The 17,529-nt window shown below is 37.4% G+C and overlaps 1 protein-coding gene across 1 annotated transcript in view; it reads left to right on the top strand.

Moving 5' to 3' along the window:
- The first annotated feature begins 852 nt into the window (after positions 1 to 852).
- The window catches only part of LOC132194158 (uncharacterized), a 60,579-nt gene continuing 43,902 nt past the window's right edge, over positions 853 to 17,529 (top strand). Inside the window, exon 1 of the mRNA XM_059615274.1 lies at positions 853 to 1,026. The gene's annotated coding sequence lies outside the window, so the exon portion shown is untranslated. The remainder of the gene's footprint in view (positions 1,027 to 17,529) is intronic.

Genomic DNA, 17,529 nt, shown 5'->3' with positions numbered 1-17,529 from the left:
GCAGCACACGCTTTAATTTTCCCACTCTTGAAATGCGAGCGCTAAAGGTGCTGCTGGAAAGTGAAAAAATTCTCTGCGGGCCTAGCAAATTAAATTTCATATTGCCATCTCATAAAAGATGCACCGCCGCCACTCCACGGCCACCATGTTGATTTTAATTAAAATTTGTTCCCCCGCTCGTCACATTTGCAATTCTGGGAATTGTCCTGGAAAATGCAGCAAACCGTGAGCGTGATAAAAATATACATAACGTACCGAGCTTTGTTCATATTTTGGATTTCATTTAGTGCATGTGTGAATTTTAATTAAAAAAAAAATATGTAGAATTTATTTTTTCCATAATATTCAATTTTAGTTCAGTTAATATTCATAATTGTTTTGAAGATTGCAAAGGAATTATTTATCAAGGATATTATTGCTTTCCTTCAATTGAAAAACTTTCTTGAAAGCAATTTTCAAGCTAAAATTATTTTCAAGGAAAAAACATTTTAAATTCAAAAGCCATTTTTATAACATTTCATTAAAAACAATTTCCCTTTTCTGCTTGATTTTTTAATCGATTTTGTGTGCAAGTATACTTAATTCGGAAGTAGCATAAATTAAAATTGGGCATTTGTTTTTGCAGATTTTGAAAAAGTGAAAATTTTTTCATTTCCAAGTATCGCGCTAGAATAGAAATGTAAATTAACGATTCAACTGTGTAAAAACCGGTAAAAACATTTATTCCTCCAGATCGGATCGTTGAGCTGCTGACAATGTTGAGCATTGAAAATATTTATGGTATTTAATATGCGCGGTGCTGCTGCTAGTTAGTTAGGCGAGCACCTTGAGGCGGACAACATGGCGTGGGCGTGCCTTAAGTACTTTCTGCATTCACTCGACTCGCCAGTCTGCAATTGTCAAGTGCGGTGCTCGCGTGGGAAGGTCCTCCTCACCTCTGCCGTGAACCCTTTTGGGAACATTTGGTGCTTGGCCGGCATTTTTCGCCAATTTATACCCGCGTCAATGATCTATCTCACGCAAATTGTAAGTTAAATTTTTGACAAATAGTTACATTTAATTTGTGTGCATAAGAATTTTCTATAAACAAAGTTTTCTTTACAAAGGATTTTTTTAATTTCAATTTTTAAGTTCATTTACAAAAAAAATTCGTGTCACCATTTATAACTTTCTTACAATAATTATTTTTATTAAATTGATAATCTTTTTAAGTTTTTTCCTGTTATTTTTTATAAAGTGGTAAAGTAGTTAATTACTAAATATTTTTAGTCCCAATTTTAAATAGTTTTGTTATTATATAAATTATTCCAGTTCATACAATGGTATCTCATTCGTCTTGCATTGTTGTGCTTGAATAATGCAAAAGTGTGAGTCGTGAGCTGTGAAATGAAAAAATGAAAGTAAAAATGTTATATAAAATGCAACACGTCTTGATGCAATGGCATGGGTGGGTTTCCGAGAATTTTAGATGAAGTGTTGAATGCAGCAGAGAGTCTGATTATATTCGCTTGCAAGTTTCACGACGTTGACACTGAGAATAAGCGAGCACTGTCTTGTTGTGATGCGTTTGCTCGCGCTCGAAATTGAATAGGCATGAATTACGAGCAAGAAAGAGCAAGAAAAAAGATGCATTCCATGCATACCGACCGAGACTGCGCGCCTGCCTTTCCAGCAATCACGCGTTTCTCATTTCTGTCGAGTCAGTTGTTTTTGTAACAACGCAATAATAAAAAAATACAGGGAATACAGTAATTTTTATTGAAGAAAATTTTAAAATGTTTTGAAGTTATACAGGAGATTTAAACCAAATTATTTCTAAATTTTGTTATTTATTTTTTATTCGAATTTTAGTCGATCTCTGCAATATTTCTGTTTTCCTGTGATGTAACCCCTTCTTCATATCGCCCTTTGAGTCTTCAAACTCAATTACACACCTGGCGACCCTTTCTATTTTCGTCAAATATTCTTAAAAGCATTCGTGAGGTTACTGAAAAAACAAACGCCAGCAGTGTTGTGCGTCCGTGCTTTTAACCAAAATTGAAATTATCCAAGCTTGCCTTGAAAACAGACGCACGGAAACACACCCGACAGCACAGACAAAAAGAGAAAGGCGCTTTAAATTGAATTCCAAAGAAAACATTGCCAAAAGGAACATTGTTTTCGTTCACGGTATAATAAAAAATTTGTATATAACGCTTTGACGCAATTTTGATAGGAGTAATTAATGCTTTAAAAAATTTGGGTCTCGTATTTCATCAATTTGGCAAGTTCATCCAGAGGCAGTTGAAATTCAGAAATTCAAATTAAATAAAAACAAAAAAATTAAACCAAACAACTTATTTTTTTTATAAATGACAAGTGTAACAAATTACATATTTGATATTATTCCCGTTTTTTCAATGAAGTCAAATACAATTTAAATTTCTAGAAATAAAAATCGAAATTTTTTTATTAAAGTTTTGATTTTTTTTACTAACAAAAACAGCTATTTTTTCAAATTTTTTTTAACACGCCAAAGTTTTGTAAAATTATTAACCTTGTTATTCTTGATAACAGCATAATATATTAAAAACGGAATTAATTAACTCACCCTGAATTCCGGAAAAATAACTCCCCTTATTTTCACTTCGTTATATTTTTAGGCTCAGCTGACGTAAAATATGCCAGCAAAGATCGATCTTCCTTGACTTGAAAAGAAGAGGTTGATTAACTAACAAACTTCCAATTCCGCTAATTTCCAACAAGTGTTGATTTTGCACCTGCTCACACAGGTTGGCTCCCAAGAAGGATAACAAGGAAGCTGCAAAGTTGCTCGCAAATGTATATTCGCGCTCCTCGGAGAAAATTAATTTAACCTTGCACAAGAGATGAGAAGCGTTTTTATTATTTTTCCGAGCGCAGAGAGAATGCTCGGCATTTCATTTAGCTGCATTTGAAATTATAATATACACGCCAAGACTTTGTCCGTCGAGAGAGTGATAAATTTGCAGCATCGCGCTGAAAGACATTCTCATTTCGCAGAAAATTATTTAAATAAATGCACCGGCCAACAACAACAGCGTCGCTCTCGCATTATCGCGATGGCAACTCTCTCATCTTTCCGTGCTCTATTTTTCAAGTTGTTTTTTATTTCCCGACTGCTAGGTCAGTGTGCTGAGGGGTGATAAAGTCACAGGAAAAGGCGATTTGCTCCATGCTAATTCTGTAAATCCGAAATTTCCGTCGCACCCTCAAGGAAGAGTCTGATAACTGCTGCAGTGAGTGGCGTCTGCGCGCTGATAAATCACAGTTGCCCTATGTCACTGTTCCACGAAAGTCTCCTCTACATCAACAGACTGAAACTTGATTTTTTTTATTCATTTATTTATTCAGAGTTTATTTATTATATATTAAATACAAGCATTATTTTTTCAAATCTGATTTTATCCAACTGAAAAGCGTTTTATTATTTAATTATTACTAACTCTTTGTTGCTTGAAATTAGAAATTCTTCAATTTTGATCATCTTAACTTCATTTTCCTATTTTTAAAAACCTACAGAAAAATATAAAAACAAATTTATTTGTCTATTTTGTTGATTTTAAATTTACTTCCCCTTTAAAGTTTTTAATTTTGATCCACCCCCTTTTGCCAATCGCTCAAACATTTAGTTCTGACAATGAGATATTTTATTCAATTCAATTCTTTTATTCTCTCACCACATCTAGATAAAAATAAGTGCAATTACATTGGGAGAATTGGCAACCAGCTCTGGTAAACTTATTAAAACTAAAAGGTCTGAACGACTAAAAAAAACCCATGGAGGAACTGCCGTTTTTTTTTTTTAATTAATTACATAATCATAGGTCTAATTTTTAATATATGAAATCTAAAGTATTTCCAATTAAAACTTGGTGTTATAAATTCTACTTATATTATACTGAAAAAATTTAAGGATCTTTTGAGAAAAAATTTTAGCTAGAAACGTATTCATGTAAAGAAAAAAAAAACAAACGTTACAATTTCCAAAATTAAATAAATAAATTTCGACTCCACAGGAGACTTTTATTAAATTACGGGAAAAATATTCATTGTGGATTCCAAAGGCGACCCGCAGTCTCGCCAGGCAGGTCGAGGGGAAGCAATATTGAGGCGTCAGTTCCGCCGCCGCCGCCGGTGCTGCACCTCCTGCTGAATAATAACATAATAATCGCGGCGAAAATTCAATTTGTTTCGCAAATCAGGCGCGAAATTCAGCTTGCGCGGCAGCTATTTTGTGCGGCTGTTGCATTTCAATAAAAGCGGGGAGATGGAGCGTCGCGTGCAAAAACGCAAATCCCCGTGGGATGCACCCAAATGTGCGCGGTGAGCGCGACATTTTTGCCCGAAATAAATGCGGGAAACGTATTTCGCTGGCGGAAAAAAATTTATACATTTATGGCGAAATTGCGCAGCTTTCGATTTTCATACAGCTAAATAACTCTGTCGGTTTGCGGAATCACGGCGCGGCGTGCGTGCCTTATTTATCTTTATTTGCAGTGTGTGTATTTGGAGCAAATCCGCCCGCAAACACGCATTCGGCCTGGCCGGGGTCCTAATGCAAGACGGCGGGGGCTCAACTTTGGGTATGCGTGTCACGAAGTGTGAGCGGCGGCGGCGGCGCGCAAACACACGCACGCTTGCGTCTCTTCTTCTTCTTTTAGTTTGGCCCCGAAATTCTGCGCGCCGTAGAGAACAGTTTAGAGTGACGTGGGGGATTATTATGCCGGTTGCTCATAAGCACTCACTCCTGATAACGCCAAAATAACAACCGCATGCGCCGCCAATAACTCTCCGCAAACTAAACTCGTAACAATTTGCCGCCCTCGAGCTCATAAATAATTTTTGCATCGGAAATTGAGCCCAATTCTGCCTGCAGCAGCAACAATTGGTGTTTTTGTCACAAGCCAATATAATGAAAACTATAGGAATTTTATTAACAATTTAGTTTTTTTTTGTTGCCTCAAACTTTGCGGACAGGAGCTATGAAAATTATTTTAATTATCCAAATGAATTGAATTTATACGCTGTAAAATATGTTTTTTTAGAAGCGAAACCTACGTGCTGAAATTTTCACATTTTGGTTATTATAATTACCTGCGGTTGATAAACAAATTCTCTTTTGCTCTAACATTTAAAGTTTATAGTTCGAAAATTCGGATTTAACTCCGAACAAAATATTCTGGTGCCATTTCCATTTTGACTATCGCAATCACCACAATTCAATCGTTGAATTTTTAACAAAATTGGCAATTATTCTAAATGGGAAAATTGGCACCGCACTACGTTTTTGCGTAAATGATTGGGTGAAGGTGCGTGCCTAATTATTTATACGTCTGTTATTCCTTCTAAAGCCTGCTTTAAAAATTATATAATTACTCCAACACAACAACAAGAGTCTTTAAAAATTCATCATAATTAAGAAAAAAATTGTCTTTTAAAGCTACTTTTTATGATGAGCCTAACAAAGAAAGCTCCATTATTTGATGAAAATGCCAGCAAACAATAACCTTTTGTGGATAATTAGTAAGAAGATATTCATGAAAATAAATTTGTGTAAAGCTACTTCAATTTTTTGCTTACAAAACAAAAGCTTCTGAGCTTCCGTTTATGTTTTAGTTAAAAAGAAACAAAACATGAATTATTTTTAATACCACATGAAATATTTTAAACAATATTTTATTTCTAACTAAATGTTTAATTGACTGAGAAGAATAAATAATCATAATTTAAATCTTATCTTTCCTAAAAAAAAAGGGAAAATTACATTGAAATACAAAAATAATATAATACTTAGAATCCTTAAAATCTAGAAGTGTTATATAATCCTGGTGTTCGAATTTAAATTTATCCTTTCCTCAAATTAGAATAGGAGAAATTCTAATTAAACACGATGAATAAACCCTGGACTGTTAAATTTTTCTACGAAATAAATAATTAATGTAATATTCTGTTTTCCTTCTTTCAAATATATCCACTCCAAAAGTATTAAAATCTAAAATTTACATCGGGCAAGGAGAAAAATACTCTGTGGCTGAAGGATAAAAGAATAAATATTTTTAAGACAAGCAAAATTGAATTAAATGGGCCCAGCGCGGTGAATAAATTTTGAGAATGTCGGTCCCTGTATGGAATTGTTGGCAAAATGGATTCGGTTTGAGAGAAGAGGCGTTGATTGGATGCCCAGAGCGTCACTCACAAGTGCCAGACAGATCCCTGCTCTCGTTTACAAAATTTGCAACTCTTGGTGAGTGGGAATGGGTTGGTTTGCAAATTTCATCGTGCACTGTTTGCCTTTGGCGCATAGTTATCAAATTACCCAACTCAAACAACTCGAGCCCAAAATACAAACCGCGCAAGAATACATATTCGGCACGAATCAAAAATTACACGCAACCACGCGTGAGTGGGCAAAAAGGAAGCTCTCGGCGAAAAAAAAAAAAAATGAAACTCGGAAAATGGGCAGAGAGAGCTGCCAAGTTATTCCGCTGCGACGTCCCGCTTTTAAAAAGCAGCAGGGTGTCGACGGTGCTGCGCGCCCGTGTTTCATTTTTCCTCTCTTTTGCTAATATTGATATCCAGTTGCGTCTCGTTGACGCTCGCGACGACGGCAAACTGGAAACAAAAATACACCCCTCTCGTTTTATGTATTTCTGTTTCATAATTCCACCGATGTTCCTGGTTTTCATCATTTTCCTCTTTTTCGGCAGAAGAATTTTTTCACCATAAATGTGTTTTTAACGTAAATTAAATAATGAGCGGCCACTTCAACCAGGAAAATTCGTGGAAATATTGTTATAATCCTTTTGTGTTGAACTAAAATGTGAAAACTTTTGGTTTTATCTCGCATTTTGAGGAACACTTTGGCATGACGTTGAATTTCACCGCATTAATCAAAAGTCCTAATATGCATATAATAAGGATAAAGCTCCAGAATAATGAAAAACCTTCAAATATCAAGCAGTGCTTTTAACAATTAAGGATGCTTTTAAACATGAAATTTAATACACATCCGCAAAAAAAGTTGGAAAAAAACAGCTTTGTCTATCAGGTTTAACTTTCCAACTGAGCATTAACTAAATAATAAGCTCCTCATTTTGAGCCACTCTTGGTGCTTGATACTTATTGTTAGTCCGATTAATGTCTATAGAATTTTTCATTGCGTTAATCTTCTTTTTTTGTGAGGGAAACCAAATTTAGAATTGAATTGCAGTGAAAGCTTCTTCGTTCGCAGCGAAACTAATTTCATTTGCAGAGGCACACGTTGGGAAGTTTTTTTTTCGCAGCAGGAAAGCGTCAGAGATGCGAAGGCGTAAACTTGAATGGAGAGAAACTCGAGGCCAGAGAGGCAATTGGTGCTCTCGTTCCGGCTGACTAATGTAGTCTCATGCATAATTTTGGCCCTAGCATAGAGAGGCGCAATGGCTGCATTTTCGATCCCAGCTTGACCCCAATCAACCCCCGCAAAGTGCTGTGCTCCCTTTCCCGGCACCTCACTTATGCCATGACCGCAGTTGTGTGGGGTGGAAAGCAGATCACCCCTCTTTTCGATAGGCCTCAAAATTACTCTGTCACAGTGAGCCTCGGTTTGGGCTTTTGATCAAGCTGCTCCTCGTGTTTCGCCTGCTTTTGAGCTATTTTCACTTGGGAAATTTGAGTAAAGAAAATTATGTTTAAGAATATGATCATTTTAAATTGTTAGAAAGAACAGTTTTTTTATAAATACAAATAGAATTATTTAAATATTTAAATTTGTGAAATTCGACTTAGATGATTTTCAGTGTTATTATTATTGTTGTTTATTCTTCACAGATTAATCATACAGGCACATACAGGAAATATAAATTTTGCCTCTTCTCAAAATCTTGCTGTCAAAATTGATATTAATCATTTTAAAAGCAGCAATAACTTTTTAACTTGCCACAATGATTATGATGGAACATTTTGTTCATTTAAGATTCAAACAACTAAAGTTTTTTAGATTTTATCTAGTTCTGAAAATTATAAAATCCGCCTAGGCTATTATATTTCAATATGAAAATTTTTGAAGTCGCATAAATTTTCATCAAAAAGATATTTAAAATTTAGATTTACAACTTTACAACTTTTATCGAAGATCTATCAGAATTTAAAATGTAACATTTTGATTTCCATGCATGTTTCCATCCCTTTCCCTTTATTAATAAAAGTCTACATTATTTGGATTAAATTATTCTTGTACAATTCCAAATGTTCCATCCTCAACATTAGTGAATATTTTAGTATTGAAATTGAATTCAACTGCAGCATTCTGACGTGCAATTTCGAATTCCTGCTCAGCGTCCCTTAATTGAATTTGCATTTGCCACGAGACCTGAACAGAATCACTTACCGGCTTTATCATGCTAGTGCGTGCCATTGTCTCGGCAGGCCTCGTGCCCACCGCATCTAAATTCTCGCACACCTCGCGTGCATTTACCGCGGCCATTCACATGCTTAATTAGCGGCCGTAATATCTTTTTGTCCCCGAGCTCGCCGCAAGTCACGCTCTCAAAAATGGGGTGCGACTTAATTGAATCAACGACTCACATAATGCGAATTTATTGCTTGAAATGAGGCCTCGCCCCGCCGACATTCACAATTAGCGCCTGCCAAACGACGTGTGCTCTGTAATGAAATCAGCATCTCTGACCTCTGCCGGGGTAAAATTCTGCTCTCGCTTCCTGCGCCTAACGAAATGCCTTCCGTTCTGTAAAATTTTGAGTAGGAGCTTAAAAGCTTCTTTTCTCTCAAAGGACGAAGAGAATAAATTCTGATAAAAAAAACTTACTTTATTTGATTTTCTCATAATTCTTAAGCAGACTTTGGGGTAGATTTACTTCTCATTTGAGAGAGATACAAAATTTTTGTACTAATTTTGGTGCAAAAGCTATTATCAATTTAAAAAAAAAATATATATATATTATTAGATCTGTTAACGAGTGTATGAATCAGTAAGAATGAATATTAATTTGAAGAAGAAAATAAGAATTATATTTTATTTATTAATATTTTAATAATTTTTCTCAAATATATTGCAAACGTTAGAAAACATGAATTTTATCGTCTTTTATAATAATATAAAAATAATGTAATTAAAATATAAATATTATTGTGCAGCTCATGAACATTTAATAACATTAAATTAATACTCTAATTTTTACAGAAGAAGTTATGAATAGCTTCATTTGTTGTGTTTTAAAATTCATAATAATTCAGAACTGTTTGCTGCTTTCCTCTTTACTACACATTATAATTTACTAAATATTCTCATCATAAATGAGCCTATTTTGAAATTTAAATCTCCCAGCTCGCTGAAGGTTATCCGGCATTTCAGAGTTTGCGGAGGATTTTGGAGTTCCAGGAAAGCGAGAGGGGCGATAAATATTAATAACTCGGGCAGCCTTCTCAGAAAAATATAGTTTAATACTTCCCTTTGCTGTAACGCATTTTTTTAGCTTAAGAACTTCCGGCGGTAACTAATGGCAAATTCATGCAGGTGCTGCGTGCCTTTCCTTTTTGAGAGGAGGGATTTTCCGCAAATTTGTTAGAGAATTTATCGAACGGCAGCGCCGGTGGCCACGCGTTTTGCGATGTACACGTGTACCCGCGCCCATGGGCCGTCGACTAAAGTAAGCAATTTATTGCCGTTGTTTCACATAAAAAATACAACGACTACACTAGTACGCACGTTAAGCTGCTGGGCAAATATATTTAATGTGCGAGTGCAGCCATTAAAAAGGAGTTTATAAAAATATTGCCTTGCTCCCGTGCGCCCCGTTTTTATTAGAAAGCCCTTCTGCTCGGTCGCAGCGGCAGTTTGCAGATTACGCGCGGGGAGAGCTTGAATAAAATGAGCAGGCTAAAAGCCTACTAAATGGATGGTGTCAAACGACTTTTTTAAGAAAAGTTTATAATTTAGAGTCTCTCTCACGGCAATAAAATACTTTAAAAAGGGAACCTCGCCATATCGCAGTCGCCAATTTCGGTTGAATTAGCATGAATTTCTTTATAAAGACTAAAATGATAAAGTTTTCAATGGCAAGTAAATAATTTACCCTCATAAAAGTCTCCTTCAATATCCCTGAAGATATTCATTTTTATTCTTTTCGCAATTCCAGCTTTTTTAATTAAACTTAACTTGAGAAATTTTATACAAATTAAAAGTTTCAAAAATTTTACTTTAAATTTATTTACTTCCTCAAACTTCGGTTATTTTGGCAAAATTTGTGTTTCTTCTGGTTTTTAATACTTTTTTTATAAAAAAAATATGGTTGAAGTTAAGCAGTGATGAACATTTATGACATTTTGGAGTAAAAAGACGTGACTCTTATTTAATACAAAAGAAATATTTAGATAATTAATATTATTTTTTTTACTTTATAATAGCCAAAATAAAATGTGCATTGAACCAAAAATTTATTGATTTTTTCTAATTTAAAGTTATAAAATATTATATAGATTTCATTAAAATTTTTCAACTTAAACCAAAATGAAGTTTAAAAAATCTTAAAGCAGTGCATCTTTGTCGTCCAAACCGTGATTCATTTACTTTGTAGGTCCAAAAGTTTCGCCTGAACTTTATCGTGCGTGTAATGAGGCAGCTGCAAAACAAGCCAGTGTCTTCCCTGATTAGAAGCGAAAGAGATGCAGGCGGGCTTGTCGCTGGCGAGGATTATGCAAATTGCAGTCAATATTTGAAAGCTCAAAATTTATCCAGAGAGGGCTTGTTTGTTGTTTTAGAGGCTTAGGCGATATTAACCGCGCGCGCACAGACACACACACATATCGCGAGGCAGCGCCGGCACCTGCGACCTCGCTCTTGTTTTTCCTGCAGCGCGAGCAGGAGCTCGTTTTTATTCCAGGGTAATGCACCCCGGGGAGCTCGTCGTGAATAAATACTCAACAGCCACGCACGCCGGTCTATCCATCTATCTGAGCAATAAGCACGATGAAAGGCGCCGATGAGAGCCGCCCATCGCAACAACCACCCCCGGGGGATGCATTTGCCGTGATTAAGCACTTTTTCCTTCTTTTGCATCAGCTCGTGAACGTCTCTGCTTTGCAATTCTCTGGTAATATGCAATTTCATCTTGTGGCGTTGGTAAACAAGATAATCAATCAAAAGTACTCAGCGTAATTGCTCTTCTCCTTTTTCTTTCCTCTCTTTTAAATTCGCACTCGTCATTTCAACTCTCGCATGATTGATTGCGCAGCGCGGAAATTAATTCGAGCGACGCGCCTGCTGCCGGCAAATTAACACGCGTCCTGCCCCGTTCGTTGCGTCCGCTGCTTGATTATGTGGCCTGACCCTTTTATGCCCGGCCGTAAAGTTCAAGTAGGCCCTCTTGGATTCGCATTTTGCATACCAGCAGCGGCTCGTCCTCTGCGCCCAGCACCGACCGCAAGGTCGTGTGGGAAATTAAAAGCTCCCCGCGTCCGTCCGTCGCTTTCTCGCATCCACGCACAAGCTCGCAACTCGCTCGCTCGCTCCCCTTTGACTAAAAAAATCAAATGCTGCTGTTTTGGAGGGGTGCTGGATTAATTTTGGGCAAACTTGCGTGTCTGTTTGTGTTTCCTGTTTTTTCACCACGCATACCAAACACAATTTTGTGCCAGGGAATTCGATCATAAAGTGGAATACGGATCATTTGCTTTACCATCAATTTCAAACTATCCAGCAAACATTAATCAAAAGTTCGTTCCGCGAACTACATATGGCGTTATTTTAATTAATTGATTTAATTACATACGTGTGTAGCCTCGGAGCTCTATAAAAGTTTTTGTGCATTTGACCGCATTGATTTTGCGCAAATCCTCTGAGGCGAAAACGCCCCTGGTTGCGTGGCTGTCCCCCTTTGTAGAGAAAGACCAATTTAGTGGCTGATGACTTTATCCTTTTCAATTTTGGAATTTCCCTCTTTCTGGTTTCAAAAATGGCTGCAGAAGTTAGTTCAATACATTACGTAACAACCTAAAATCTGAAAAGGAATTCAGGAATTAGCAAATTGAATTAATCTCATATATTGATAAATTTATTAATCTTTTAAAAAGAGATAAAAAATTATATAAAATTTAATTATGGACAACCTTTTGGCAAATTTTTCAATTAATTTTGCGGCCTAGAGTTTATAACAGTTCAAGAATCCTTATGATACCCAAAATTGCCAAAATCTATTCTTTTGGGCAGGTTTCAAGAGAAAGCTGACTTCTGAAATTGCAAATTTATTAAACTAATTTGTAATTCGTGAGCAAACCTATGGAAACCGCTAGATTGCTTCACGGCCAGAATTAATTTCCGCAAATTACTGAGAGTGTCAATGTCACGCTCACTGGCTCGGAGACCTCGAAACATTAAAACGTGCTGTGCGAGTCTGTGCGTGGCTCGACCGTAACGCAGCAGGTGAGTTGCTCTGGTATTGCCAGTCTCGTCATATATGCTGGTGGCAGTTTTTCCGGGATTGCCAGCTTGATTGGCGGATAAAGCGGGCGCCGGAATAAAAACAACTGCAGAATGCGGGGTGGAAGTAATGTGGAAGGAGGAGCGGCTGCGGTCGTTTTTTGGAGTGAGCAGCCGCGCAACGAGCGAGACGTTTTCTCTTGTCTCTCCTCGTATGTATGTATGTGTATAGTTAATGCTCCTTCTTTGTTATCCTTTGTGTTGCGCCTTTTATTTCTTCCTTTCCTGCTTAAAATAAACAAACCGCGCGTTTGAGGAATGGCGCGCCGTCGCCCGCGAGTTTCCTCACGTAAGCCCCCGACTGACAAATGAGCGGCGGCGCGAATTGGGGTGAATGTTTTTTTTAGTGGCGCAATCTAGTAAAAAATTCACCCCTTTTTCATAAACGCACACTTTTCTTTTATTGAAAAGATTTTCACTGAACTTTATCATTTAAAAATATTACAAAAAATGTATATCTTTACCAAGAAGTATGAATAGTTGCAATTTGCAATTCAAATTGTTTTCTATTTCCTCTTTCGCATCGCAAGCAGAAAGAAATGTCAGCACTCTGAAGGGTAAGCAAACTTATCAAATACCTGGAACACACACAATGAGAGTTTTTTCCTTTCCACTTGTAGTAATTTTATCTGCGTCAAGTGCAAAAAAGCGTTTTCTCTCTTCTTTGTGTCGGCTGCATCAGCAGTGGCCTTAATTTGTTTTCTATTTTATTGCGCTCGAGCTCCTTGGCTTTCCTGCTGCAAATGCTGGATTAATAATGAAGCAACACGCCGCTGCAACATCGTTGTTCTGCCAACTTTTTGAAGCGGCGGAAAACAAAGGCAGTGTTCTCTGAAATGCATGCGATAGCAAGTGTGAGAACTTGGCCGCGAAACGCGCCCTCTGACCTGGTTGATTCAGCCTCACTGAGCAAGCGGATGAGAGAAAATGCAGCTTCTTCGGGCTAAAATCAAAATAATGACATGCGCTTGGTCTTTAACGACTTGAATTGTTTAAATAATTAGGATTTTGAATTTAAAAATTAATTTTTGCGTGATTTTTTTATGATCTTTTTACATTACTATTTGAAATGCCATTTGATCAATTATTTAAGAAGTTGTTATTAAAATCGCAAATTAAAAGTTAAATAAGAGCAATTAAGTGAAATTATTTATCTTCGGCACGCTAGCTAAATGGAGTTGCAAAGTGGAAAACCACTGTGCACAATTCCTGTGTCCGCCCGACCTGATTTAAATATCAGGCAGCGCAATTAAGCAATGATACGAAAATTAATTTTGAGTGTTGGTTGAGTAAGCAACAGACTTTCCAAAATAACGTGCGTGAATGTAGAAAAAAAACGCTTACGGCTGCCGCGTTCGAAAGTAATCAAAAATGTAATCACCACACCAAAATTAATTTTCGCACCAAAATTCAAAGTCGGTCGCTTTTAGAATTTTACAATGGATTACATTTAACGTAATTCCCAATTTTGTCCATTAAAATTAACTCTGTTTCAGTTTCGCACGTAGTTAGTTTTCCATAGTTTGGGATTCGCATGTATGTAGTGCGTGGAAAATTCAAAAGTCCATTAGCAGTGTACGCGTGCGAGCGGAAGGCGGGCGGGCCTATATCTGCAGGGAAAAGTGACACTGCGCGAATTATCAGGGGCGAAATGGCCAAATAATGGGCCATGGTGGTGCGCTCGCTGTCACAAGCATTTTCTTTCAGCCCATAGCGCGCTGGCCGTTTTTCGCCACATTGCAAACGGATCACACACGTGGAAGCAAACGCGATCACTGGATATGTATGTTTGTTTGCGCCGCCGGTTAATAGCAATAATAATGACGAGCGCAGAGCACTGTGTGTGCGAACAATTATTATCCCTCTCGCAATCCAGCGCCGATTGTCATTTATCTTGGTGAATGAAAGTCGCCGCGGCTGGATCGGCGCCAAACTGCACGATTCGCCACGCAAAACCCGAAGCGGCGGCTATTATTGCATTACGCGCGCGCAAGGGAAAAAGCTGGCATGTTGTTAGCACCGCGTTTTTATATGAGCTCTCCCATCCTATTAGCCCGTAACTGAAAACGTATCGCATGTTTGCAGGGAGAGCACTTTAATAGATCGCACGACACTTGCAGAAGCGGCGCAACTTTTATCGGCGGCTCCTCTCGCCCTTTTGATATTAATGAAATCTGCCAGTCCATGAAACGGTTTCCAACACTTGACACTTTTTATATATCTTGAGACACGTTTCTAGGCGTGGTGTTAAAGAGTCTTTGAAGAAAGGCATTGAAAAAGTTTAAACTTCGTCCCGCTGTTCAAGAATTGCACACTTCCTGATCATATTGTGCCATAAGTCATAACATTATTAAAAAAAATATATAAATTAATCATTTTTATTGAGATATCAATTGTTAAAGATTTTCAATTAGGTCTCTTTCAAGTTTTTTTTTTAATAAATTTTTAACGGTGCTTTATGATCCTTTTTAAAATAGGGCGAACTTTGAAAAACGAAATAATTATCTTTCATATTTTTAAGAAATTTTTAAAATTAGAAATGCGGTGTTTTACAAGTACGGGAATATGAATCATAAGATTTATGTTTCTGAATAAAATTAATATCTCACGGATTTTTTTAGGTAAGAGGCATAATTTAATTTCAGACGCAGCCGTTTAATCAAATTAAAGAAGTTACCAGATAACAATTTTTATTTAATTTTTCTTTCTTTAGCAACGCCAGCGCATCTCCCTTCAATGTCTCAAGTGGGAATGAGCAGTGGTTAAGTGCAAGGATTGATAGCTCCCGATGGAACACAAGTGGAGTCTTAACGACTGTTGCGCACTTTTTAATTAAAAGGCAGCTCAGCTGAAGTTGCCGTCCTTCATCCCATCGGTTGTTTTTCCCTTATTCGTGCCTAATGAAAAATCCCTGTGCGAGTATCGCTGGTTGCCTATCTAGGTTGAGAAGCCCGCGTTAGTGACAAATTGCTGAGGGCGGCAAACAGGCTTCCTTAAAGGAGGCCTCGAGTGCGAATTCATCTTTTCCGTTTCGAGCAGTCACAAAATCTCCTTGAGGGAATATCAAATACTCTTGATATGAGACCTTGCAAACTTCGATTTTCTGCTGGAGAAAAAGAGAATAGGCTCGAGCAAGACTATCAAAATGAAAACGCCGAGCTATATTTTCTTTTCATTCACTCTCTGACCTTTGCCCGTGTGCTCGGATATACTATATGTATTTGACACGTGCACCGAGGTGAACGGTTGACAATCGCAAAGAGTGGAGGCGTTATAATATATAACATTGAGCCCTGCTGTCGGTCCCTCTCGCCCAGCCGCCTCTTCAAAATGCAGCTGTTGTCGATTTCGCAGGCCGAGAGAGTCAGACGGACCAATGGCTCGGGATAAAAGTGAGTCGTAGTCCCTTTGGCGCGAATCAAAATATATGCGTGTCTGCCTCCGAGACCCGAGCTGGATTTGCCAAAATAAATTTGTATTCGGCAGCTCTCCATGACAGCGATTGGCAGCTCTGAATCTGGCGTTTGCTTTTCTATTCTCGACTAGTGCAAAATGAAAAAATAAAAATAAATGCTACAGGACATTCACACATTACAATAGCCTACGCTTGAATGAATTCGTTTATCGGTGAGATATTACGTAATGCATCTCACAATCCAACTCTACAGAGCTGAAGATGGTTATATTTGAGTAATTGTTTTCGCTACAAAAGTCAAAAATAAAAATCTTACTTACGATTGACCAGATAAAGTGAAAAATAGATTGAACTTATTCAAAAATGATAACATAAATTTTAATAAAAAAATTACATCTATTTCAACTCGAGTAACGGACACAAGATTGCCAACATATTTCTACGTTTTATATTATTATTGTTGTTTATTTTTCCATTGTTATATTACATTTTTCACCTACAATCGTTCAAAATTATAATTAATTTAAGAAAAAATTACTGTTAATGATGTTCCAACAATTTTGAACTAAATTTGAAACTCTATATGAGTAAAATATCTAAATCTAAAAAGCAGGCTAGAGAGGAAAAAATTTTTTTTATTTTAAAGCTATAATTTAAACAAGTTTTCCTCACACACACAAAAATCATTTTTTCTAAATGAGAACAGTTTCATGTGCTAACAAAGAGTATGTTTATTGAGATAACATTTCATGCCTGTGCAACCTTTCCAACAGGTCGTGTTGTGCAGTGTTTCGTTATAAGGGGATAAAATAATGGAAATAATTTGCTCTCGGTACATAAAATGGTAGTCTACAGGTGCGTTTTTGTAGATTTATTATCCAATGCAAAAAGTAGCTGTTGGCGAAATCTTCCACGTGTGAAATTAGTCGAAAATCTGCCTTGCTGCTCCACAAACTGGAGAGGCGCATTGTCGCAGCAATTACGGATTACGACGCGCAACCAAATTGCCGGGGAGCAAAGACAAAAAGCCACCTCGAACACGCTCATCAACCTCGGCGGTCATTTTTTTTCCTCGCTAGCTCGTTTGGATTGCGCTCGTGCTCACGTGCACAAGTTATCGCATTAAAGAGTTTTGCCGACAGCCCGGGATGCAATTAAAGTCGTGTTCTGCATGTTGCCGAAGGAAAACGAAGCGTCGCCCGATCGGCGGCACATCTTTCTGTTTAATGAGACCGGGGCGAACGAGCGCGGAGGAACAAATTATGCACACCGGCACTCTGTTTGTGTTTGCCTGAGGCGCCGAGCACACCCTGCAAGACACAATTTCGCAACGAGAACGCCACTGGCAAATAAAAGTTCGCCGTCTGGTGCTGAATTTATTTTCGTAACCTGCCACCACCGCTTGTTTTCGCGCACGTGTGTATATCAGGTTGTTCAAGCGAGCTGCGCTACATACGATTCTATATCTGCCACTCCGCGCTGATCTGCTTCTGTCGGATTAATGTACAAACCAGATTTCCTCTACGAATGCACACTGTCTTCTATTAATAGCCTTTAATATGATTGGAGAGCAGAGGGAGAGAAATTAATAGCTAATTTCTGGTTGAGCCTATTTATC

Source organism: Neocloeon triangulifer, unplaced genomic scaffold, assembly GCF_031216515.1.
Source record: "Neocloeon triangulifer isolate White Clay Creek 2 clone unplaced genomic scaffold, ASM3121651v1 ptg000006l, whole genome shotgun sequence".
In the NCBI taxonomy this organism is placed as follows: Eukaryota; Metazoa; Arthropoda; class Insecta; order Ephemeroptera; family Baetidae; genus Neocloeon; species Neocloeon triangulifer.
The sequence above is the reverse complement of the archived record's forward strand: the minus strand, read 5'-3'. Positions and strand labels throughout refer to the sequence as shown.